Source organism: Leopardus geoffroyi, chromosome B4 (assembly GCF_018350155.1).
Source record: "Leopardus geoffroyi isolate Oge1 chromosome B4, O.geoffroyi_Oge1_pat1.0, whole genome shotgun sequence".
In the NCBI taxonomy this organism is placed as follows: Eukaryota; Metazoa; Chordata; class Mammalia; order Carnivora; family Felidae; genus Leopardus; species Leopardus geoffroyi.
In genome coordinates, this window is record NC_059341.1 from 112259938 (window position 1) to 112284542 (window position 24605).

The 24605-nt window shown below is 41.8% G+C and overlaps 1 pseudogene; it reads right to left on the reverse strand.

Moving 5' to 3' along the window:
* Positions 1-22804: 22804 nt before the first annotated feature.
* Positions 22805-23624, reverse strand: LOC123591053 (annotated as a pseudogene).
* Between the last annotated feature and the right edge of the window lie 981 nt (positions 23625-24605).

Sequence of the window (24605 nt, forward strand, 5' to 3'; positions counted from 1 at the left end):
TGGGACAGTAAGCAACATGATTATAGCACAGAAACTATAAGTAGTTGGTTGTTGGAACGCGGTGTACCGGGGAAGCGAGGCAGAGAAGAGACTGCTGAGCCAAGGAACTTGGACACAGTGTGCACGGAATCTGGCAGGAAGCAGATGACACACTCAACGGAGGAGAGCTTACTAAAGGGATGATTTACAATGGTGTAGGCAGGATTGAGGGTAATAGCTCATGCGGTGCTGTGTCCTAGGGCTAGCAACAGCAGGGAGCCCTTTCCATCCCTGGGTCTGAAGAGGTAGTGAAGCCAACACTAAGACCCAGAGATCTTAGAGTCTGCTTGGTAGGAGCTGTGGTCTTTGGTGGAAGGGTAATGTAGACTCTAAGCAAACTTAGCTAGGAGGGATCTGGGGAAATAATACCCCAGTCTCTCTCTCTTCTTCCTCAGTGCTGTTGATTTCCATTGGTTAAAATAAACTGGAAGTCAGGGGGCAAGGTAGCCCACAGAGGTAGTCTATAGAGGTCAGCATCTTGGGGCCCAGAACAGAGTGGAAAGGACTGGAGAGCAGATCCAGAGGGACAAACAGAAAACACCCAGCACAGAAGGAGGTAGTTGGAACACACAGAAAATACCAGAAAATATCCTCTGGGGCCAGGGAGGTCATTGAAAGTTTCAGAGTCGGAGCACTGCTGGCCTCTAGAGGGAGCCCAAGGATTTCTTTTCCTCCATCCCCTCTGCTGAGAAGGAACATCCGCAGAGTCTGAGGACCAGACTCCAAGGAAAGAGCTCTCCTCTAGGAAGGGAACTAGGAGGTGTAACGAGATTGCTCCTGGAACAGGAAATTTCCCCCTTTGTGCTTCGATTGGCTACATTTGGGTTGATTTCTAATAATAACATTGGAAATAATCAAAGCTAACACTAAGCATTCACCGTGTGCCAAGTTCATGACTCTCCTTTTAGTACACCAACTCTTGGGGGTAACACCAGGGTCACTGCCATTTTATAGATCAGGAGAGCGAGAGAGCCTGGATTTGAATCCATATCACACTGGATGGCTCTCTACTCTTCTGTCATCCTGTTCTGCTGGTTTACTCAGCTGGAGCAGAGGTTGCCCTTACTTAGAAAACCCAGGGCAGGGTCCACAGACAAGGAAACCTGAAAAGAGAGGAAACTTTCTGTGTTAGGATTGGTCTGTATTTAACAATTTTAAGAACACGGTTAATGATGAGCACTGGCTACTGAAAAAGAATGCCGGGAGAGACAGCTGTTATCTTCCATTGATAGGGGATGGTGCTAGAACAGGGCTCTCGCGCCTGGAATGTCCTTCCAGCAGGAGCATCTGAGCAGGACTCGGAGGTCCTGAGTGTAGTCACAGACTAAGGTAACTGGCCCAGTTTGTTCAGGACTGTCCCGATTTTAACATTGAAGTCCCACATCCCAGGAAAGCCCTCAGTCTTGGGCCCAAGCCAATTTGCTTCACAAAGCTTTTCTCCCTTACAACACCTTTTTAAAAATAAGCAAATAAATTAACTATGAACTCTGACCAGTAGAGGTTATTGGTTTTGGTTTTCGTAGCTCAGCCAATTTTCAGCCTGTGAAAATGCACTGCGCTCTGTCCCACTGCAATATGCCAGCCTTATATCCCCAAAGTTCTCCCTCACCCCACAACAGCTGACTGCCTCGCCCTCTCCTTTCTCAGCGATTTCCCGTGCTATATCCATCGAAGTCTTAGCAGGGAACAGATGGTACCCTCAAAAGGGTTTAACTGAAAAGCATTTCGTGCAGGGATTATTTACAGAGGCATGATCAGGGTTAATGGAAGCAACAAGATCTCGGGAGACACCCAGGGATTAGCCCTCACCTCTGGAGACCTGCAGGGACAGGTAGGGAATGCTGCTCCCAGCCTGGTAAGAGGTGGAGCTGAGGCAGACCGGCCTGGGGCTGGGATTCGGGGCCTGTGCTGAACTGTGGAGAGAGCAGGAAGAGTGAGGAGGAAGGAGTAAAAATCCCTGACCTTGCTGCCCTCTTCCTGCACGCTGGCCTCTCACCAGTGCCTCGTTGCCAGAGGACAAGGAAAATCAAGTGAAACGACAAGTTTAGTAGCGGTCGGCCTCCCAGGCCACAGAATGCGGCAAGAAAAGGCAGAGGAGAGAGCCGAGAATAACCAGCCAGGCCACCCTGTTGTCACTTAGTTTCCTTCACGTAGCTGAAGAAACTCAGCTTCCCAACACAAGAAAAATAACAAAATCTCATCCACTACTGAGTCACTGAGGGGTGTCAGAGTTCAGTCATGCTCCTTCCTGGAACCTAAACTGTCCACAGCAGTCACCGCCGGGATGTGAAGCAATAAGGAAAGAGAGAAAGAGAAATAATTCCAAAAAGACAGGTCTAAACTGATCGTCTCAACTTCCTTCTCCCACCACTCATCCCAAGATCCCCTTGCTCTCCACCAGCACGTCAGCAGGGAAGATGCTCTTACCTGATGGGGTGAGCCAGACCTGCGCTCCCACAGGACTCAGGGGCTTAGTGGTTCTGTCTTTATTGAGTTGCTGCTGCTTTCCATTGCCCACTGCGACTAGAGTGCCATGAGAGTGCCATCAATCCATGGGCTCTACACAATGTCCCTATTCTGCAGCAACAATCCAATTTCTCCTTGATAAGCAGAATCGATCCCACTGCCCCATATGCACACCAAATGCACTGTCCTTGGTCGGTGGCATGAACGGGCTGAAATGTCCAGGGGGCATTCTCCGTGTTGTCTGGTGGAAACAATCCCCTCTGTTTGGCAGGAGGATAGACCTCAGACTAACTAGATACAATGTTTCCGGGACAGGAAGAAAGTATTCTTGAAGCGGGTTGTTAAGTATAACTGAGGGAAGCCACTTCCACCTTCACTCCTGGGTTTCCAGAACAATCTACACTCTCTATTAACACTGACTTGATCACTTAACGGAAAATACCCCAACCTCACAAGATGTTGTCTCCCAGCTGGAGCCACAACTGAGACTTCAGTGGCTATTTCATTATTCCATCAAGCCAGCTGCTTCCAAGTGGTGTAAGAACAACGAATTCCATCGTGTGAACCCAACGCCATGGCCCTTTCACTGCAATGAGTTCTTCAGTCAGAGGAAATGATGTGCGTGATACTGTGAGAAAGCAAGAATGTCCTGTCTCCTTTAAGGTCCTTCTAGAGGGACTGAGGATCAAATTGACATGAGACAGATTAACAGGAGAAAATCCAATTCAATTTCATATGTACAGGGAATTCATACGGACATGGAAATTTCAAAGACAGGCAAAATAAGATATAGATGTCATTTTGAACTAAGGAAAAGGGAGCAAGGATCTGGGATTTCAAAGAGAAGGAATGCAATTCACAGGAAGATGAAAAAGAGTAAATATTTGGTAAACAAATGCTTGCTGGGCCAGTCTGGCTAGGTTCTTCCCTGATTCCCGTAACGAGTTTGTAGTATAATGTAGTTTTTCATGGTGATATCTCTTTTCCTGGAGCAGGTCCTCTATCTAAATTCTTTTTTAGGTACTTGTGGGGGACATAAAGTGATCTTCTTGAATCTGCTGGGTTTTAATGGCTTTTTAACTCAAAATAGTCTTCATGGCAAAGTTGTCCATCTTGGGGCAGCCTGCCCCCAGTCCCTACAATACCATGGATGTGACAAGGCAGTTTATCAACCATATCTGGTGGCATTGGTGAAGTATCATGGACAGTGAAGGGAAATCAGTCTCCAGAATATGCAGCTATGTCTTCCTGTGAAGACAAATTGCTGCCCCTTCTATAATGGAACAGTCTAAAGCAATCAACCTGGATGGCTGGTGTCCCCCAGGAAATGGTGCCCAATAAGGGCTCAGGGTTGGCTGCTGTCTTAGGAAGTTGGGCACTCAGCAGCAGCAGAAGTCAGATCACCTGTGGTAAGAGGAAGTCCGCGTTTTTATTCCCATTTATTGCCTCTCTCTGTTTCCAAGGTCACTTCGTACATGGGCCATTTGTGCAAGCATCGAGATGGCCAGAGAGGAGGCTCACCGACAACCTCATATGAGTCATATTGACCACCTCCTTATTTTATCCTCCTCCACAGTTGGATGTCCTCTGGGGAACATTTACCTGGGGCTCAAATAGCTTCAAAGACTGCCGGCCTTCTCAGAAGTCCGTGATATAATTTCTCTTTAGGTGATCTTAGCAACAATCTTCCAGTCACATTTAAAAACTACCAAGTCCCTGGTAGTTTTAGGGATTTAGACCATAGCATCAGCCATGGCGCATAAATCAGTGTATTTCAGGAAACCTCAATTATCTCTTCTTCCACGTCAAGTGGCCAACCAGATATGATGCCCGAAGTTCTGTCCATTGGGAGATCTCCCTCTGACTTGTGGAGCCTACTTCATACAGATATACCCTTAAGCCAGACAGCGTCCTCTGTCGTCTCATTAATTGGTCCTGGGGAATTCCCAGGGAGGCCAGAGGAATGGTTTGAGGGAAAGGCGGGAAGTAGCGGGAAGTCTGAGTCATGGGCTTCTGCAGGGAATAGAGGTGCTGAGAATACAACTGGGTTGTGACGGACAAAGAATAACAGCTCACCCACACATGTGCAAGTTCTTTACTCTGAAGTTTAAATGGAGTGATTCTTCAGCAAGCTTCTTACTTTCTGCGAGAAAATCTTTACCATTATAACAGCATCAGTATCACAAGCCAGTAAGGCAATAAAGAAATACCTTAGCACTCGACATATATTTCTGACAAATAACATTTCACAGTCCTTCCTAAATGTACATGAGGTAAAGGAAGATGCATCTAATACCTATGTTTAATTGATTTTTCCCAGAAAGTGTATCTTGAAATGTGAGCCTCTGATAAATTCCTTATGGGTATACTTTCTAAGACAAGTTCCATTTTTATATTTTCTTTGTCAGTGAGGGGAGAAATCAGGTTAATTCTATAAGATTAGTTTCATAGAAGCATTATTGAAAGCATTTAAATCCCAATGCATTTTTTAAAATATTTTATTTATCTTTGAGAGAGAGGAAGAGAGAGAGAGAGCACACGCGAGCAAGAAGGAAAGGGGCAGAGAGAGAGAGAGAGAGAGAGGACGAGGATACGAAAGGGGGTCTGCACTGACAGCAGTAAGCCTGAGCCCGACATGGGGCTTGAACCCGTGAACCATGAGAACGTGACCTGAGCCGAAGTCGGACGCTCAACAGATTGAGCCACCCAGGCGCCCCCCCCCCCCCACCAGTATGGCATGTTTAAAATAAAATGTGCTCAGACCAACCTAGAGTGTTAGAATTCAGGAAGGGAAGCATGAGGGAGCATCTCAGGGCTGGTATTGTTTTATCCTCCTCAGGGTATTGGTCCCGTGGGAGACTTCATTTTGTGAAATTACAATAAGCTGTGCACTTACGACAGATGTACTTTTCTATCTGTATATTGTATTTCAGTGAGAAGGAAAAAATGACACGTGTTTTATATAATGGTGACCTGCTTGCAAGTTTCCATGAACTAGAAACAATATTAGAAAATTTCATGAAATGCTGCCCAATTCAGGCTAAACAGCCCTTCAAAATCATTTACTGAAAGCCTGCAGCGCAAGGAACGGCATTAGGTACAGACCGCAGTCTTGTGAGCAGGGGGACGTGTCTACGTGCAATTAATTCACAAAGCAAAGATTTATTGATCACCTATGACATAGCAGACACTAGTCTAGCCACCTGAGATGACAGGAAATACCGGCAAAAGTCCTCTCCCTGTGGAACTGACCCTGGTGAGAGGAGGCTGACAGCAATAAATAGATTGCCCTGAGCACTGAGAAGAAGTCACCCTTTTGTGAGAGATAGTTACAAGCGTGAGGGAAATCCCCATTTGTAAGGGTGTCTCCTTCTCAGTACCAGGAAAAGGAGGATGACTAAAGCTCTAGAAACTCTTATCAATGGAGAAGGTGTGGACGTAAATCTGCATAACAACCATATGCTTGTTTACTGAGCTGTTGCCTGAAAACCTGGTTCTCCCGCCCAACATCTTCTTCTGTCTTTAGCTAGAGATTGTATATAAGGTGGCAGCTTGGGCCATTTTAAGGAGTTACTTAGTTCTCCTGGAGCTCACTCCTGTACACAGGAAGTATACATGCTATTAAACATCTGTTTGTTTTTCTCCTGTCTTCTCTTATTACAGGGAGTCTCAGCCAAGAACCTGGAAGAGAGGAAGGAAAATTATTTTCCCTCCTCTCCGAGAGCTAAGAAGCCAGTGTGATTAGGGCGAGGTGAGCAAAGGGGAAAGGAGGTCAGGGAATTAATGAAAGGAAAGGTCATCAGAAGCCGCGGTGGATACTGGTTTTTACTTTCAGTGAAATGCGGCACCGTTGCAGGAATTTGAGCAGGGCGTGGGGTAAGCTAAGTTACATTTTCAAAGGATCTGGCTGCCATTTTGAGAAGAGACTGCTGGGGAGAAGGATAGTAGCCGGGAGGTTATTCAGGAGGCTGCTGCAATGATCCAGGTGAAAAATGGTTGTGGCTCGGACCAGGCTGGTAGCAGTGGATTGCAAATAACTGTCAGAATATGGGTATATTTTGAAAATTTGAGCCCACAGGGCTTGTTGACGGATTGGATGTGAGAGTCCAGAAAAGAGAGGGGTCAAGCACATTGTTGAGGCTTAGGGCTCCAACAAGGGTGACGCTGTCCTCCACTCAGGGGAGGAAGGCTGTGGATAGAGAAGGCCTGGGGAGGAAGATTAGCGGGTCTGTGTTGGGCACATCAATTTTGAAGTGTCGATTAAATATCCTAATGGAGGGGAGGCTGGGTGGCTCAGTCAGTTAAGCAGCCGACTTCCCTGTTCACGGGTTTGAGCTGTGCACTGGGCTCCCTGCTGTCAGCACAGAGCCCACTTCAGATCCTCTGTCTCGCTCTAACTCTCTGGCCCGCCCCCCCAAAAAATAAACAAACATTAAAAAAAAAAACCACACACGCATCCTAATGAAGAGGTCAAATAGGCAGTTAAATATATGTGAATTTTAGAGTCCATGATGAATGTGTGGATGCCAATGTAAATTTCAGATTAATAGGCAGAGATTGTATTTATAAGACGGGATGAAATAGCCAAAAAGAAAGCATAAAATAAAGACGGAGCCAAAAATTAAAGCTTGGAGAACTCCTAAGAGAGAGAGAGACCCAGCAATGGAGAAAAAAGGAACAGCCCATTCTGTCCTAGGGTACTCTAAGCCTGCCACAGGACTAGTTGACTTAACACCACTTACCACTGTAATAATTACCTCCCAGGAAAAATAAATCCAAGGACATTTTTCCAGTTTCTGTGCCAACTCATGATCATGAGTAATTGCACAGTGACTGGGACATAGTAAGGGCTTCCTAATTATTGCAAATTGTTGAATGAATTATTTCAGGGCTCTGGGTATTGGCCAAATCTCTTGAGACTTGAGCCCTTAGCAGAAAATTCTTGAATTATAAATACATTTAGACGTTCTCCCCCTATATCTCCTCCAGGCACATTAGGGACTAGATGGGTAAAGGTGGTTCCTATCTGGGACTTAGCTAGAAACCTATAGGCTGTTCCACACAGTGTCTGCTCTTCATCCCTGACCGACTCTTCCTGGATCCTTTGTGTTTTTCTTGTCCTTAAACATCTGTTCTGCTCTAACCAAGCATTCTTCTGGCCCAGAGCCTTTCTCACTGTCTCTCATTCTGGACCATCTCTGCTTTGAACAGTGTACTTCACCAAAGCCTTTGCTTAAAGTCCCCTCTTCAGAGAAGCCTACTATCACCATTCGGCCTCAAACTCACCAGTCTCTTCCACTTACCACTCTCTTTATACCACTCACTATTAACTGCCATTATATAATAGAATGGTTTTGATTTGTTTGGTTGGTGCTATGGATTGAATTGCATCTCCCCTAAAATGTGTATGTTGAAGACCTACCCCCCAGGGTGCTATATGTCAAGGAAGCTATATGCCAGGAAGGTTTAAACAAGGTCGTAGGGAGAAGCCCTGATCCAATACGATTAATGTCCTTATAAGAAGATACCCCAGAAATCAGCTCTTTCTCTGCCATATAAGGACACAGTGAAAAAGTGGCCACGTGCAAGCCAGAAGGAGAGCCCTTGCTAGAAACCCAATCAGCCAGCACCTTGAGCTTGGACTTTCCAGTCTCTGAAACTGTGAGAAAAAAAATGTGTATTGTTTCAGCCACCTTGTCTACGGTATTTTGTTATGGCAGTCCCAGCTGACTAAGATAGTTGTTACCTTCTGCCTCTCCCACTAAAACAATCTCTTTCAAGCAGGTAATATGTCTTTTGTTCTTTCTTTATCCCCAGTGTAGACATCTAGAACAAAGCCACGTCCAAGGCAGGAACTCATTAAATGTTGATGAATGAATCCACTCTCTCAGATCTGATCAAGACACTGCTTAATTAAATAATTATATGGATTACCCACCACCGTGTGGAAGGATCTATGCTCCGTGTTAGTAAAAGTGAAGAATATGTGATCCCCAGCTCTGGAAAAGCCTGCAATCTGCTCTGGGTTAGCTTGTTCTCTTAGGCTGATAGCAGTTCACTTCCCCAAGCTCCAAATTCTGTTTCCTGCCAGGCTCCTGAGAGGAACAGCGGTGCTGTGGATAATAACAACCCTCATGTTAGCACAGATTCCAAGGTGTTTTCCATGAGAGTCATCTCCGGACAAACAGAGCAGGTTTTCAAAGTCAATTTAGCTTCTCATTTGAGGTGAATCATCTGTGTTTTGTCTTATAAATCATGCCCAGCAATCCTTTTCTCAACCTCAGCCCTTGAAGGGTGGAAGAAAATGGTGTTTCTAACCAAACCAGTTTCAGGATGGGAGTCTATTATGAAGCCACTTGCAGGAAAGGGTTTGGAGGAAAACCCATGATTCCCTTGTCAGGAGCCTCTCAATCTTATATCCTTGGTTAAACTCTGACTCTGAAAAGTTCTCAAAGTACACACACACACACACACACACAGACACGAATTACTATATTCAGACTGAAACCAGCTGATACCGTGGCACATTGTGCAGAGATTGATCTTTATTGTGACCTGACTCCACGGACATGGATATGAGAGCCAAAACTAGCTTTTTCTGTGGAAAAAGGTAATGATATTATGGATCCACGAGTGCATAAAAGAACAAAAAAGAAAAGAAAAGAAGAAGATAAGCAGTAAGAAAAGCTTTCAGAGTCTCACAGCTCAGTCCGCTGTTAGGAGGTAAAGGGTTTTATTTCTGTCTCAAGCGTAGGCTTAGGCAAACCCAAGTCATGCCCTTTGTGGTGGGCTTCTGAGCAGGGTAAGTGGAAAAAGGGAAATTCCTGGCAAGCCCTGGCTTGGAGATGGTACAAAAAAACCTCAGTGAGTATAGTGTATTTCCTTCTTTTCCTGAATCCATACTAACTTGCCCAGTAAAACTTTCTTTAGTCCTTTACTGATTCCAAAACTTATTTTAATTCTTGCCTTTCACTTCTTATTTCCTTTCCCACAGATGGTACTGGGTAAAATATAAGCCTGTAAAAAGTGAAGCTTAAAAGACTTTCTTTTCTTTTTTTGGCTTTAGAATGTTTCACATGACTACATGATAGTCCCACCTCATCCACCCACACTTACATTTTTCCTCTTCCTAGCATTAATAGGTCTAAACATTCAGTTACGCAGGAAATTTAGAATAAGGATCTTCGTCTATCATTATCTTGCCTCTTGAAGGAGTATTTAAAAATATTGAAGAGTAAATGGAGTAAACACATTCATTCCACCCTGCCCCTCCCACTGACTGCAGCTATAAAGCCTGGATAGAATACATGGGTCATCTGAGGACTGTGAAAGTAAATACTAGTAGGCAGATTGGAAAAGACAAGCAAATTGGTGAGTTTATCACTTTTACCCCTCTGATATCCCCTGAAATGAACTCAGGGCTGCTGAAAATCCAGAGTGGGCACCCAGGCACAGACAAAGCTCCAGGAGACATCCCCTAATTCTGGCTCAAAGAGTCCAAAGGGGAATTCCTAGTACTTAGAGGTACTGGAGGAAACCATTATTTTAATTTGTTTTCTTTTCTCCATTTTTCTTTTCTTTTGTTTTAATTCACTTGTCCTGCCAGAAGTCCTGCAGTAGCGGCCGTAACAGGAGCGTATGGGAACCAAAACTCTGAGAAAGAAGCACATTCCTCTCCAGTTGGAGGAGCTGGGATCCCGAGGGGGTGAGGCAAACTACTGTGGTTTTGTCTGTCCCTGTGTTCGCTCATCAGTTGGCCTCAGATGTGGGTCAGTTGCAGGAAGTGAACAACAGAGTAGAATTACCAAAACCCCAGCTTTCTGGCCACAAGACCAAACGGGGAGCCCCAGAATACCCGAAGGTACCAAGGAGATCACAAGGAGAAGAGAGTTTGGGACTGCAGCTCCTTCAAGTTGTTTATGAACTCTTGAGCTTACTCCTGGGTTGCACATGTACGGATCTGACCCTAAACTGCATGAACACGGAGAACTGAGCAATAGGCTTGACCACTGCCCAGACCTTGGACTGGATACTGGGTAGCACATACACGAGACAGATCTGAATAGTACTGCAAAGGCTTTATAAACTGGACTGACACTGGAATCATAAAACACATACGACTGGTTGGAATTTGCCACTTAAACCCAACCGTGTCAGTTGTCTGCTAAAACAAAAATATCGACATTCTTTGTAAGATTTATCCAGAACCTCATAATGTAGTATTCACAATGTTTAGAATACAATCCAAAAATATGAAGCATAGAAAGTACCAAGAGGATCATGACTCATTCAGGAAGAGACAATCAAGAGATGCCAACTCCAAGGCGACATAGATGTTGGAATTATCAAAGACTCACTAGTGGAGCTCTTATGAAAATGCTCTACCAAGTAAGGAAGCAAACTCTTATATAAGTGGAATGATAGAACTCCTCTGCCAAGAAATAGAATATATAAAGAAGAACCATTTGAAAATGCTAGAACTGAAAAAACATAACCGCTTACAAATGAAAGCTTACTGGATAGACCAAATAGCAAAAGAAGTTAACAAAGAAAAAAAAGTGAACTTGAAGATAGATCCAAGTATCTAGTTTGAACAACAACAACAAAAAGATTGAAAAAATGATTTTTTTTTTCACTGAAAAAGTGAAGAGATTCAGGGGCCTATAGAACAATACCAGAGAACCTAACATCTGAATCATCAGAGTCTCAGAAAGAGATGGAAAAGGGTGTTGTGCAGAAAAATACTAGAAGAAATAATAGCTGAAAACTTCCCAAGTTTAGCAAGAAAAATAAGCTTACGGACTCAAGAGTCTCAGCATAACACCCAAAAGATAACCCTCAAGAAATCCACTCCCAGACACGCGATGATCAAACTGCTAAAAGCTAAGCACAAAGAAAAAAACTATCGAAGGAAATCCTAGAAAAATGATATACATGACTTACAGTGAAATAATGATTTCAATGATTCTTCGTGGGGAAAAATGTGTTTAAACATGTTTAAAGTGCTGAAAGAAAAGAACTGTCAAACCAGAACATTCCATAACTACTGAAAATATCCTTCAGTAATTATCAAGGGGTGGGGGGGAAGGACATTTTCAGATGAAGAGAAACAAAGAATTCCCTGATGGCAGGTTCACTCTAAAGTAACTGCTACAGAAAGTTCTTCAGACAGAGTGGAATGATACTTGAAGGAAAACTTAAAACATCAGGAATGAAAGAAGAGCAACAGAGATGGTAAATATCTTCTTTTACTGAATATTTTAAACTACATTTGGTGGTTGAAAGCAAAAATTATAATACTGTCTGATGGAGTTTTGATGTATATAAGGGTAATGTATGAGACAGCAACACAAAGCAGGAATGAAAAAGAAATCTATGTGATGGAAAATGTTTTATATTCCACATCGAGTAGTAAACTATCAATTCTAAGTACATTTTGAAAAGTTCAGTACGTGTATTGAAATTTATGAGGTACAGTAAAAACAGTGCTTACAGGGAAATTTATAGCAGTAAATATTTATATTAGAAAAACAGAAATGTTTCAAATGAATCATGTAAATGCCCAATTAATGAAACTAGAGAAAAGAAAAGCAAAATAAACTCAAAGCAATCAGAAGGAAGAAAATAAAGATGCAGTGACATATCAATAAAATCGAACACAGAGAAAAATAGAAAAGTCAATGAAAACCAAAGTTGTTTCTTTAAAAAGACTATATATATTTTACACACACACACACACACACACACACACACCCCTCTAGCAAGACTAAAAAAAGATACACTTTAACATTATCAAGTATGAAAAGGTATAACACCAGACTGAAGACATTAAAAGGATAATAAGGGAATACTACAAATATAAATTTATCAACTTATAAAAATGGATTAATTCATGGATCAACAACAAAAAACCTTAATACTCAAGCAAGAAAAACTAGGTAACCTGAATACTACTATAACTATTAAAGAATTTAATTCCTAACTAAAATCCTTCCAAAAAGGAAATTGCCAGGTGCAGAAAGTTTCACTGGTGAATTCTATGAAACATTTAAAGAAGTAACACCAATCACACAAAATTTCTTCCAGAAAACAGAAAAGGAAATAATACTGCCTGATTGATTTTATGAGATCAGCATTAGTCTCATTGAAAAAGGGGTACCTGGGTGGCTCAGTCAGTTAAGCATCCAACTTTGGCTCAGGTCATGATCTCACAGTTCGTGGGTTTGAACCCCACATCGGGCTCTGTGCTGACAGCTCAGAGCCTGAAGCCTGTTTCAGATTCTGTGTTTCCCTCTTTCTCTGTCCCATCCCTGCTCACACTCTGTCTCTGTCTCTGTTTCTGTCTCTCTCTCTCAAAAATGAATAAACTTAAAAAATAAAAAATAAAAAAAAGAAAAAAAGAGTTCAAGAAAAGAATACTGGAGACCAATATTCCTCATGAAAATAGATATAAAAATCCTCAACAAAATCAAATTCAACAATATATAAAAACAGTAATATACCATGCTAAGTGGAATTTATCCTGCAAATGCAAGACTGGTTCAATGTTGAATATCAGTCAATAAGATACACCATTTTAACAGTCTAAAGAGTACACACACACACACACACACAAACACACAGACACGACACCCAAAATATGATCTATAGAGGAAGAAATCAATACATTGGACTTTATGAAAATTAAAAACTTTTGCTCTGCAAAAGATATTAAAAGCACAAAAAGACAAGCCACAATTCAGTAGAAAATATTTGCAAATCATATTTCCAACAAAGAACTTTTATCCAAAATACATAAAGAACCCTCAAATATCAACAATAAGAAAACAATCCGACTTAAAAATGGACAAAAGACCTGAATAGATACTTTGCTAGAGAGGATATATGGGTGGCAGATAAGCCCATGAAAAGATGTTTAATATCATTAACAATCAAAGAAATGCATATTAAAACCACAGTAACACATCTATTAGAATGGCTAAAATAAATACTAAGTGCTGGCATGGATACAGAACAATTGAAACTCTCAGACTTTGCTGGTGGGAATGCAAAATGATACAAGCAATCTGGAAAAAAGTTTGGAAGTTCCTAAACATATTTACACCCACCATATCCAGCAAACCTACTCCTAAGTATTTACCATAGAAATAAATATGTTTCCAAAAAAAACCCCAAAAGCAAATCCCTTTGTACATAATTGTTTTACAGTGAATCTAGTCATAATCACCCCAAATTGGAGACAACCCAAATGTCCTTCAACTTATAACTAGATAATTGTAGCATATCTAAATAACGCAACCCTACTCAACAATATAATGCAACCTACTCTCGAATCATGCAACAGCTTGGAAGAATCTCAAAGGCATTAAGCTGAGTGAAAGGAGCCAGTCGCAAAAGGTTACATACTAAATAGTCCCACTGACGTGAAATTCTCTGAAGGACGAAATCACCGGGATGGACAACAGATAAATGATTACTGATCTTTTAGGGATTAGGGCATGGGGGAGACATTGAATGCAAAAAGATAACACGAGGGAGTTTTGGGGGTGATAGAACTGTTCTGTATCTTGATCCTGGTGGTGGTTGCTTGAATTTACATGTGTGGTAAAATTTATGGAATTATACATATAGAAAAGGTACTTTTTTACAGTATGTTAATTTAAAAAATAAAACTAGAAGAAACACAGAAGATTGCACAGGCATGAAATCATCATTTTACTCCATTTTCCTTTTCCATTTATCTTGGATAAGAAACAGTTTAGGCAATGTACTTTCAGATTTAATACTCTACATGTTTGTTCATTCCCAGCTTCCATCAAAGTATCCATGCAACTTGAGTCACTAAGTACAGATCTGGAGCAAGATACCTGGGGGAAAGGACAGGCTATCAGAAAGTTAATGACTTGGCCTGATGCCATCGTTTAAAGGAACAAGGAGGACATTCAAACCTTAATGGAAGTATTCAGTCCATGGGACAAGGAGACATGCTTTAGTTTTAATCAGCTTTTCCTGCAATATGTTCCAAGAGATTTCTGGGTCTGCAAATGACCAACTTCAAGTTCTTAAGCTCATAAGAAAGAGAAACGATTACCTTTCTGTGTTCCTCAAAGCAAAACTCTATATCCAACAGAATTGTGCCACCAGACTCAAAGAAAGACTATAAGTTTGATGTGCATTTTTGGTAGCCTAATGGTCCCTGAGATCTTATCTGCCTTATGTATAGCTGTTCCCAGTGTCCAGCACATAATAGATGTTCATTTAGTGTTTATTGGACTCAGTTGAATATCAGATGGTAGCTTTTACTTGCTAAGATTATTCTAGGATCCCTAGTTCCAGACTAGATTAGCAGTCATAGTAAAAATAAGAGGAAATTACCTGGTGGAAAAAGGAGGGCTGGTGAAATGTTTTTCATGGTGAGGACATCATGTTCCAGGTCAGAAAAGGGAGGAAGCATCTGATCTAAGTCAGAGGAACTGGCCTTCACTCCATCCTGGGGTCTGGCTCTCCAGTACCTACAGTGTAGACAGCCACGGGGCTAGCAGGTGGAGACAGAGTCTTACCTGTGCCATGGGGAGCAGAAGGCGGTATCTTGTGAACACATCAAGAGTGACCTGGGAACTTGTTTTACCTTGGCTCGATTGTTTTGTTTTGTTTTGTTTTTGGCTTGATTGGTTTTCAAGTTACTTCAAGAAAGGCAGGGTTCCTTTGGAGGAGTGCATTGCATTACCGCAGAGAACAGTCAGCTCGCGAATGGAGGCAACACCAGCCTAGACCAGCACTGTCTCAGCCTATCTGCTGGGCTCAGCTGTTTGCTCCACTTCCCTCTCTACGCACAGCGTCCTCTGCTTATGCATTTGCTCCTGTTCCCACTACTATCAAACAGATCTTTCAGAATTTTCTAGTTCCCATGGGTTACAGAATTTTATGGGGCTATAGTAGTACATCACAGCCAAGCCAGTGGATGGACTGCCCTTGGGTCAGAAACGCCCGTACTTGGGAACACAAGATCCAAATGTGGCACAAAAAGTCCAGGGCTGGGAGTGAAGCCGTTTCCTTCACAAAGTGTGTGTGAGTGGTAGGAGTTGACATTTCAAGGACAAAAGTTTCTTCTGGAGTTTGGGGCTGGGGTTGATAGCGCTTTGGTGCCATGCTTCTTATTCATTTACACTACACAGCGGGTACAGGGGTGGGCAAGGGAAGTGGCTCTCTTACGGCTGGAAGGACAAACTCATGAAGAAAGATGGCGGCACAGAGCTCTTGTTGACCCTCAGGTCCCACGCAGAGATACACTGCTGCTCTCCTGGCATTTGGGGTGTGGGATGCTGCAGAAGTCCTTTGGGGAGACAGTGCACATGGTGACTCAGAACATGATAGAGGTTATCTTGGGCTCTGATCCCAGTGTGGCCACTTGCTCTGCGATTTTGAAGAAATAATCTTGCACTCTGAACTTCAGTTCTCTTAGTTATAAAATAGAAATAATTATCTCTTAGCTTGTCTAACACAAAATCGTGAACATCTTGTTCTGCTACCTAAAATTCTACTACCTAAAATGGTCTTCCGATGCTCGGAATCACATCCCAAGTCCTTACTAGCTGACAACGTCCTGAGCAATGTCTGTACCCTCCTTCTTTCTAGGCGTTCTCCCCTGTCTTTCTCTTCGGCAGTCACACCAGCATCCTGGCTATTCCTTGTATGTTCCTGTTGGGCTAGTACCTCGGCCCCTTGCCATAGCTGTACCTTTGTTCTAAAAAACGTTTCATCCAGATAGCTTCAAGATGTACTCCATGATCAACTTCTAGTCTGTGCCCAGACAGTGCTGTTACAGTAAAGGTTCCCCTGACTACTCCATTTAAAATTATAAATGCTCACTCTTTCCCCTGCATTCTGGATTCCACTTGCCCTGCTCTACTTTTCCTCTGTAACACAGGCCATAATTAATTATTGATCTTGCTTATTTTCTCTCTCCCACAGTAGAATAGAAACCCCGGAGAATGCAAATTTGGTCTGTTTTCTTCACTGATCTGTCTTCAGCACCCAGAACAGAGTAAGCAGTGTAGGTGTCCAACCAATAATTTTGAATGGATGAGTGTGTGTATGTCAGCTGCCTTCTAGCTTCATTTCTTTCCATTGCAAACTAGACTTCTGATAATTATTTGAATCGCCCCCTTCATTCATTCATTTATTCATTTGTTGCTTCAATAGTTATGTATGTGTCCATTCTGTACCAGACATTAGAGACAGAACAATGAGCACAACTAAGTAACTGCCTCCTTACTTGCCAGGAAGGCAGGCAATAAACACATAAATAAAAATGTGCTATGTTAGATGCTGTAGGATACCAGAATATGCCACCCCGAAATATGACTTTAGGTGACCAGAAGATGCTCCAAAATATGTCTCTTTGGCGTAATGATTATTTTGAGCTGATGGCTTCAAAAAACAGCAGATACAAAAGCTCTGAAAACAGAATAGAAGTTACCCTTTTGTGAGGGAAATTTGCATTGATAAACTACATCTCCATTTGTAAGGGTGTCTCCATCTCTAGGAAGAGAAGGATGAAATCTTTGGATTCCAAATCAGAAGAGACTCTCAGCCCGGGAGCCAGCACCTATGTAATCGGCGTAACAAAACCTACCCTTGTTTACCATACTTTTTCTGGTCACTTTCCCATAACTTGCCTCCCCACACCTTTCTTCCTTTGGTTTAGTCCAGGATGGTGTTTAAACCCAAATTCGAAACCATCTCTTTGAGTTTCTCTTCCTTGAGTTTCTCCTGTATATGTAAGATATACATGTTAATAAACTTCTATTTGTTTTTCTCTTGCTAATCTGTCTTTTGTTACAGAACCTAGGAGGATAGAAGTCAGAATTTTTTTCTCCCTTATGGTGCCATAATGGGCTAATGAAAATATCAAGCAGGGTGAGGTAGGGTGGCCAGGGGGACATTCTTGTAGAAGTGACATTTGAAGAAGAGTGTGAGTGAAGTGGGATGGTGAGCCATGTGGCTCTGGGGAACAGGCAAGAGAATAGTGAAGGCAGAGAGGCCCAGCAGCAGGGGCATGACTGGCATGTTGTAGCACTCACCCAGCCCAACATCAGGAGGAACTTTTTGCCGTCACCACACCCATGCCTGATCAGCCGAATTCTGCTGGAGGAACTCCCTCCAAGGGGCCGACTGTGGCACTGCGGATCTCACCTCACCTCTCAGATGGGTTCTCAGCATTGCCAGGGCAGCTATTCCAAACATTCACACTTCACTGAGCCAGAAATAATATGAACAACAATAGCAACAACTAACCTTTATTCACACATCCTATGGCTGGTGACATGCTGAGTTATTTTTCCTTGTTTTTCCTCCATACATTCATTTCACTTAATCTTCACCTCGAACACAGAGGTTAGGTACTGTTCTTTTATAGATGAAGCTTAGAGAAGCTTAGAGAGATTAAGCAACTTGACCAAGGACCCTGCTAGTAACTGGTGAGCTAAGAGTCAATCCATAGCCAAGACTGTACTGACCTAATCCAAGTTCCAGCCCCGTCTCTATCAGCAAACTACCTTATCTCAGCCCCTATTTCATTTGCTCAGACAACTGAGTGTGGAGGTGGCCAAGCATGAAAGCGCTCAGATTACTGGCATAATTACCAGCCAAATTTCAGCAACTCGAAGAGACTATTGATTGTAAAAAGCACCATTAATTCATATAACCCTAAGAAAAAACATCGCAAATAAATCGTGAAACAATATCAAGACAATTGCTATATAAGAGATGTTCCAAGGTGAAAATAAACCTTTTTCAAGATTCAAAACTTGGTCATTTTTTTGTAAGTTTATTTATTTTGAGAGAGACAGCATGAGTGGGGGAGGGGGCCGAGAGAGCCCAGAGCCTGATGCAGGGCTCAAACCCACAAAACCATGAGATCGTGACCTAAGCTGAAACCAAGATTCAGATACTTAACCAACTGAGCCACCCAGGCACCCTAAAACTTGATTATTTTTAAGGGTGGTGCATCTACACCCATCAAAACCTCTTTGTCAAAAGATGAGATGTCACTCCCCAAGACTAAAACCTTCTTCCCATGTTGTTTATTCTCTCTTCCTTGACCTTTTTCCATTGAGTTTTCCTTTCTCTCCAGTGTGTTCAACTCTACCTCCCCCAGACTAAAAACACTTTCAGGTCTATTTCATCCTGACAATCCTCTGCTTGACCCATGCTGTGTTATCCTCTAGTTTGTATTCCGTTTTTCCTAATTCTCTTCGTATTTCCTTTTCCTTCCTGTCTTGTACTTATTTATGTTGAGATCTATAAAGGCTATGACAGAGACATCAGATATTTGGCTCCTAATTACAGAGCCTCATATTTGTTTGCAACACTTTGCTGTGGTCATATGTGGTTGTGGTTCTCTGCCCAGCAAACCTTCTACTGGGAAAACAACCTTCTTCCACATCATCAAATAGAAATACTGTTCAGTATTTCTGACTGATTACCCCAATCTCTTCCTCCAGGAGTGGGCACATGATCCAGGGCTGTCCAGAATATTACATCAAGATCGGCACTGGCCTCAGGTCGCAACAAGGGTAGGGACATCATCGAAGCTAGGCCAATCAGAATTCTACCCAACTTTTCTCTTGGAGCTCTCTGAAAGATGGTCTCTCCGCTAAGATTGTTCTTGCACTGCTGGTGGCCATTTTGTTTACCGTGTGGAAGTAGCTTAAGAGATGGTGAAAGATATGGGTCCCTGATGTCGTTACTCGATCTCCTAGATCCAAAGATGCCTAAAATCAGACTACTCCTAGATTTTTCAGGTACGTAAGCTAATACATTACCTTTTGTTCATGCCGTTTGATGTTTCTGTCACTTGCAATCAAGAGTGCTAAAGCAGCGTCCTGTTTTTTCTTTGTTTTGTTTTATTTTTATTTATTTTTATTTTTTATGCAATGGTCACTCAAGTACAGCCACAAAAGGAAACACAGGAAAGGCACAAGAAAACAAAGTTCATTATAATAGGTCTAGAGTATAGCAGGGTCACCTCTTGCCCCACAGGGTCACAGGGGAAGGGCCAAGTTTTGGTTAGGTGGCAGAAGACCGGAGCAAAGGGAAAGCTGACGCTAGAGCCGTTTTGGAGTTTCCATGGGGAAGGAAAGGCAGGGCAGAATAAACAGTCCAGGGTTGGCTAAAATGTTTGAATAACTTCAGCGGGCTGTAAACTGTATGGGTGGTCACTAGTTGCCTGACACCTGGCCCTGGGATGATGAAGACAAAAGACTATTGTCTCCTAGGGTGGAGGGCCCGATAAAGCAGATATGGCTCTGGATTGGTTAGTTTGTATACCAAAGGCATGCTCCTAGCTGAGTACTTTGCTATATTTAAGAATTGGCTAGCCTCAGAAGGGACAGGCTATCCCCAGCCAGAAAGGTGTTTGTTTTTGTTTTTGTTTTTAAGATGTCAAAATATCATAATATACAGAAAATTAAAAAATATATATACAATACCTAAAGCTTGACAGTTTTCAAAGAGCTTTGATATGCATTATTTTACTCGATCCTATGTACTGGTTACACCACCTGGAACACAAATTTATTCAAGTATTATTTGCTGAATGAATGAGACCTGAGACAGTAGCCTAGGTTGGAGGATGGAGAAGAAATCATAGATTACAGTTGACTCTTGAACAACGTGGGGGCTTGGGGCACTGACACCCCTGCCCAGTTGAAAAACCATGTATAACTTTTGACTTCCCCCAAATGTAACTACTAATAGCCTGCTATTGACCAGAACCCCTACCAAAATAAACATGTAATGAACACATATTTTGTGGGTGATATGTATTATATACTGCATTTACAAGAAAGTAAGCTAAAAACAAGATAATCATTAGGAAGAGAAAATAGATTTACGATACTGTACAGCATTTATTTTTTAAAAATCTGTGTGTAAGTAGGCCACACAGTTCAAACCAGCACTGTTCAAGGGTCAGTTGTATTTTGTCTTGTTAGAGCGGAAAATATGAGTAGTTAGACTTCGAGAAACTAGGAGATACGCATCTGGAATTCAGGAGAGAGAAAACCTAGGGCAATATCAGTACACTTTGTGAATTTAGTTTATTCAGAATGACTTAAAAATCAAAGTAATGTGGAGCTGTTTCGTGACTACCATTGCTATAAACCTGACTTTATTAGAGAAAAATCCTCAAAAATCCATTTAGATTGAAATTCTTCCTCAGTCTGGCAAAGGCAAGACGAATTAAAATGTACTAGGTTGTAAGGATGATAATAAATACATACATAGCACCTTCTGTGTGCCAGGCACCCTTCTAAGCCCTCTGCCTCCATTAATTCATTAAGCCTCATAATAACTCTATGAGGTAAGTGTTATAATCATCTCTATTTACAGATAAGAGACATAAAGATCCGAGCAAAAGCTGCTTGCAGCTAGATGAGAGAGGACTGGCTACCTTAGCATAACTTCCTATTATGGGACATTCTTGTCCAAGCAGATAAAGTTGCAAACTATTTGTTTCAAGAACATCCTGAAAATTTATTTATCTGAAGAATAGACTGTTCAACTGTGAAAACCAGAATGCTTATCAAAGTGTTGTTTACTCATCGAGAGTTACTTCAAAACCCAAGGCTTGCTGAGTTCACCAAACTTAGACTATTATATCACAAACTTATTAAATCTCACCTTAAAGCAGACTGCCTAAACCTTATCAATATTCATCCTTGAAGTCCTTCTTCTGAGACACACTAACATTTTATCAAGATGGAACTCTCCCTTACTGCAATAAGCAATGAACTTGGCTTTGCTTGATCAACAGGTTATTTTGGTGGGCTTTTCAGGGAGTTGGTGGTTAACAGAATCGAGGGATTAATGTCTCCTGTCCAGTGTTTGCTAACATGTCCATTGATTTTGTGTGGAGAAGGAAATAAATCCAGGATTTACCATCCAAATGGATACCCACCTCACTTGGGTAAAGTAGGTTAAGTTTTAAGTAAAACTAAGCAGAATTCTTTGTGTCTGTTACAGAGCCCAGCATAGCATTAAACTGAATTAAATATGAACATAGACTAAAAGACATAAGCATATACTTAAATGAGTACAGCCAAAAACATCATCCCAACTGGCCAGGTGACAATGAATGTTAGGGGTGGAGGAAGGTCCCAGGAAGTGTCAGGCACAGAGATTAAAAATACTACCTTTGGCGGGGGGGGGGGGGGGGGGGGCACCTGGGTTTTTCAGTTGGTTAAGCGTCTGACTTTCAATTTCGTCTCTTTATCATGAGATCAGGTCCCGAGTCAAGCTCTGCTTGGGATTCTTTATCTCCCTCTCTCTCTGCCCCTACCCCACTCATGCTCCCTCTGTCTCTATCAAAATAAATAAACATTTTTTAAAAAAGTATTACCTTCGAACTCAAAGATGGGTTTAAGTTTCTGGCTCCACTATTTGCCAGAGATTTGACAAACAATTAATTTCCCTGAATCTCAGTAGCTCACCTGTAAAATAGGAACAATGTTAGTACCTACATCACTGAGTTAATATGAGGACTGAAAGGGACTGTGTGTGCCAAGAGTTTATCACAGTGTAAGTGGTGGTATTTATTGTTATTGTTATAATTCACTGCAGGATTTTAGAGCTTGGGGAGAGGGAAGATAAGATCAGTGATACCCTTGAAGGGGAATGGAGAATTCAAAGAGAAGTAACAAAATGTCTTACAAGCTTGGGATTCAGGATAGATTTTTCCAAAGTCATCTGGTATTTTTCTGGGAAGACTGGTGACCAAGGCCAGAAGGGTAGTTTCCCAGCTAAACTCTCTCTCCATGTAGTATAGCACTGTTTACCTCTCCATAGGGCTGCCTATGCAGAGTTTAGGACTGTAGCAGAAGTTTGACCTTAAAAGTTTAAGAATCTAGAACCCTGAGAGAGAGATGAAATCTGTCAGTGAGAAACACCTAAGGGTTTTTGTGGGGATATGTAGGAGGTGAGTATTGTTGTTTTTTAGATGTTATCACTGGTGATGCGAAACAACATGAGCTCACTGAGTCCAAGGTTGTTCTTTTCCAAACTTGCTTACTCACCAACCAAGCCAGTCCTTCCCAGAAGTATGGAGAGGAGATGTTAAGTGATCCCAGTGCCTACTGCTTGCCACACCAGTTTGCTATCTGGCCTCCATCGATGAATAATCTTGGGGAGGGAGGTCATACTTCTCATTATTTGTAGAACTACAGAGCTTATGTTTATTTTCTATTTACCGTGTATCCCCAGGGGCTGCTGCTTGGTGTGCATCATTGATTTATTTTCATTTTTATTTATCTATGTGTTTATTTGAGGCACAAGAATCAAGGTTTTTTATTTGTTCATTTCTTGAATTTGCAGTATTCCTTGATGACATCCTTGCTTGGCCTGAGATTCTTTGCCATAGTCATCAACCACCACATGACTGCAACCAACCACTTTGCAGGATTTTCCCTCTTTGTCAGTTTGACGGAGGCACACTTGTTCCCCTAGTTTTTTGATGTCATTGACCTTAACTAGGTTGCTTTGGTGTTCAGCACAAAGGGCCTCCGCCAACTTGACAGACATATAGCCTCATCATAGTTGGATGCACGTTCACAAAGATGGGCTTGATGCTTGTCTAAGGCTTTGGCAGCTTTGCAAGTGCCACGTGGTAGGCCATCAATTCCACGTGCTTGGCCATCGTGGATGAGGGTGGTCTTCAGCACCTCTCGTGAAGCAGTGTTAATGCCCATTACACCTCCAGCAGCAATGTCTTCCTCAGCCATGGCAGGTGGGTTAAGGCTGGAGCCGAATCTTGAGTGCCCCCAACCTTCCACCTGCGTGTGACTGGCAGGGGCCGGGACAGAGTGCGTCATCTCATTTAATCCTTCTCACCAAAGTTACCAGTTATTATTACCCCCATCGTTGAACTCCTACTTGACTTGTGGTTTCTTATGAAGTACTCCCAACTTGGTGAAAGAGCCCTGGGGTCAAGAAAACTCAACACTTGTAAGCAGACAGGAGAAACGTGGTGTGGTGTTTGCATGCTGGAACAGAGAAGAGTATAGAGAATCAACACTAATGAATTCAAAGCGGAAGTAACAGGGTAGAAGGACGGCAGGGTGAAGAAGAAAGGCTAAGGGCTTCTATTTTAACAGTGTGGCCTTAAGCAGTACCTACACATTCAGGGAAGGGTCTCTAAGCATAAAGATGGGAAGTCATGACTATGAGACTGGAAAGGGTGAACTATTGTCTGATTCTAATGTCCCACTTGGAAAGCTGAACAGTTTACAGGCCCTAAATGAATTATTGGACCAAGATAAAGGTGTAAAATAGAATACTTTTATATTTATTATATTATTATATTTATATAATTATATAATTTATAATTATTTTTTAAAATAATTAGGATTAGAATAAATCTTAAATTAGAATCATTAGAATATTCTAATTCTAAATCTAAATTAGAATATTGTTATGTTTATTATATTATATTTATTAATTTATAGTTATATAAATTATATAACATTATTATATTTATTGTATTTATATAAAACTTCCAGTTTTATCTTGTATGACTTGCCTTTTAAGTTAAAACCATCTTAAGATGCAGTTCACATGAGTCTTAATAGTTTTAATTCTACCTCTCATCTCTTTATAAGAAATAGGAGAGTGATTCATTTCTGTGTTAGTTAACACCAAACCCTTTCTCAGCAATATTTAAAATGTAAATAAAAGTTCTTCAAGAGTAACCCAAAGGCAACAGCTGAGCTGTGCCAACATTGTGAGGTAAACATAAATCCTTCCACAAATGTTCTAACTTGTTGAACTGTGGATTTCCAAGTTTCAAATGCAAAGGATCCATTAAGCAATCTTAAAAGAGAGGACACTGCCCTAGAAAAACTGAGATTTGCCAAATTCTTCATACCTCTTTCGGGAACTTACCTGACATTCCTGAGTGTCTTCTATGGGCAGTGATCTGTGCAAGCCTCCATAGGGATACAGAAATGGATGAACATGAATTTGGACAAAAATTACAATGCAAATTAGGGAACGAGTCAGTGGCAAACTATACAAAGCTTAAAAAATTAGAGAAGGGAGAGAGT